This window comes from Pseudochaenichthys georgianus, unplaced genomic scaffold, assembly GCF_902827115.2.
Source record: "Pseudochaenichthys georgianus unplaced genomic scaffold, fPseGeo1.2 scaffold_467_arrow_ctg1, whole genome shotgun sequence".
Classification (NCBI taxonomy): domain Eukaryota; kingdom Metazoa; phylum Chordata; class Actinopteri; order Perciformes; family Channichthyidae; genus Pseudochaenichthys; species Pseudochaenichthys georgianus.
This window is the reverse complement of record NW_027263031.1, coordinates 22,501-25,305: the sequence shown is the minus strand read 5'-3', so window position 1 is coordinate 25,305 and position 2,805 is coordinate 22,501.

Sequence of the window (2,805 nt, the reverse complement as noted above, 5' to 3'; positions counted from 1 at the left end):
TCATTACTCGTTATTCTAATAGTTAATTAAAGACTGTATATTATGGCTATTTTGCACATCCCTTTCAAGATTTTAAAGGTTTTTTGACATATAATACACAACTACGGTGTAGTTATGCAATGAATGAAAAACTTGGGTTACAGGTTCCTCAACAGCGCATTACAAGACATCTATCAATATGTGTGTACCTCCACCATTAAACTGTCATATTCTGCACATTTCTTATTCTATCTACATAAGAGTATAATTAATGTGTATAATATCAGTTAAAATAAGTGCTTCAACATAGTTAACATGGCAGGAAAGCAATATATTAGACGTTAATTACTTTGTCAGGCTTAATATTTAATGTGTTAATAAAGGTTAATCCGTTTTTCTGTTTTGCACCTCCTCCTATTAATATCTGTGTACATCCTGCACTAAACTGTTTTATTGTAGAGATAACTTATAGTATCTTCTTGATTTTTTATATTCTATATTTATACTTTCCCCCTATGAAAGTATGTATTCTTAATATTTTTTTTATCAAATATATAACACATAAAACAATAATTCAATAACGTGCTTTAACCACTAGGAGGTGCACACGAGGTGCACACAGCCATAATAACTTTGTATTATTAGTGTGTATGTACAACATCTGAAGATGTATAGTTTTATGCATGCTTTCACATCATTTTACAGCATATTGCTATACTATTTCAGACTCAGTATTTACATTCTTACATTCAAAGAAAATCAGTAATATCTTTGAAAACTACAGTCCTTTTCTCTCAGCTGTGCACCGTTATGGTGTAAATATAACCTATCTATGAATTAGATCAAATGTAAAAGTCAGCCGAATTAGTGTAGATACTGCAAGGAGACGTATTGTGTGAAGAGAAATTGAAGATGTTGTTTAATTGTTGATATATTTATGATCCACGTCAAGTATTCAGTTTCGGCGCCATTTCTTCCAGTTTTTCCAAAGGTCTTCTCATCAGGGCTCTATAAATAAAGAACTACGGCAGATCTGTAATATGTAATGCAACCGAACCGTGTATTACAATGCCGTTATGTGATGACTTTCAAAGAGAAAAGCAAGAACACTCGGAATTAGGTATTATTTTATACTTTTAAAATGTTTTCCGGATTTCATATAATATAAACACCAAATCCCAGCATGCATTGCAGCTAACACATCCAATCAACGAGCTTAAAACCATAGCTGAGGATCTTGGGTAATCGCTCGAAATGCCTACGTCTGTTTCGGGTTATATTTATTTTGAAATTCAGTTCCTGACGGACGTCAAAAAAGCCCGAGATTATGGAATTAAACCAATAAATAAAAGCAAGGATAATTGAGTGTTATTGGTGAGTAAATAAAAGTGTGTTATTTTGAAAAGAACAACAAATTAGAAGGAAAACAAGATTTAAAAAATACAGATTTCAGTATCCTGAGGCTCTGAGCCCCATTTCTTTTCCTCACAGACGGCAACAAAAGTCCGAAATTATACGATTTAAAATAAAAGCAATAACTGTGGCTTGATATTGAGTAAGAACATGTTTTTATGAACCACACAGCTTCCGGTCTTCCACGACCCGACCGGAGAAAAATACGTGCTGCAGCCTGCAGGCACGAAACACGTTACCAGTAGAAATACATTGCTTTTAAAATCGTCCTGTGCAACACGAAAAAAAGGGGCAAATCGTGATGGTGAACACGAATCAATAGATTAAAAATCGTGTTGGTGAACGCGAAATGCCGTGAGACTGGGTTGGTATGATTATAATCTCTCTTAACCCTCCCTATATACATTTGGGAGTGGGATTTGAACCCACACCTCCAATTGGAGACCAGAAGTCCCTTTGATCAGGAAGGAGTCGATCCTTGAGTCTGGCGCCTTCGACCGCTCGGCCATCCTGACTACTTCTGTTTCAAAGGTTTTGATAAAGCTTATAGTTAGGGCTGATTAGATTCAGCCCCTAGTTTTGCTGATATAGGCTTAGTCTGTCGGGGGACATCTTACTTCTTCCTTCTCTCTGTCTGTACCTGTGTCCTCTCATGTTCCGATTAACCCAGCTTCCCCACATGTCTTTCTTTTTGGTGTCTATATACGCCGGGATCCGGAGTCATGGATGATCCTGCGGTCCTGTGTCCTGGATCGCGAGCCCTGGATCTTGAGTCGTGGCTGTGGTCCTGGATCATCGGTCCTGGATGGATATCCTCGTGGATCCATCTTCCTATTATACACACATGCATTTCCAAACATCTGGACTACCTATGTTGCAAATGTATTATCTTTTCAATTTACACACGGCATCTATTGCACGTCTGTCCGTCCTGGGAGAGGGATCCCTCCTCTGCTGCTCTCCCTGAGGTTTCTCCCATGTTCCCTTTAAACTGTGGGTTCTCTCTGGAAGTGTTTCCTTGTACGATGTGAGGGTCTAAGGACAGAGGGTCTAAGGACAGAGGGTCTAAGGACAGAGGGTCTAAGGACAGAGGGTCTAAGGACAGAGGGTCTGAGGACAGAGGGTCTAAGGACAGAGGGTCTAAGGACAGAGGGTCTGAGGACAGAGGGTCTGAGGACAGAGGGTCTAAGGACAGAGGGTCTGAGGACAGAGGGTCTAAGGACAGAGGGTCTAAGGATAGAGGGTCTGAGGACAGAGGGTCTAAGGACAGAGGGTCTAAGGACAGAGGGTCTAAGGACAGAGGGTCTGAGGACAGAGGGTCTAAGGACAGAGGGTCTAAGGACAGAGGGTCTAAGGACAGAGGGTCTAAGGACAGAGGGTCTAAGGACAGAGGGTCTAAGGACAGAGGGTCTG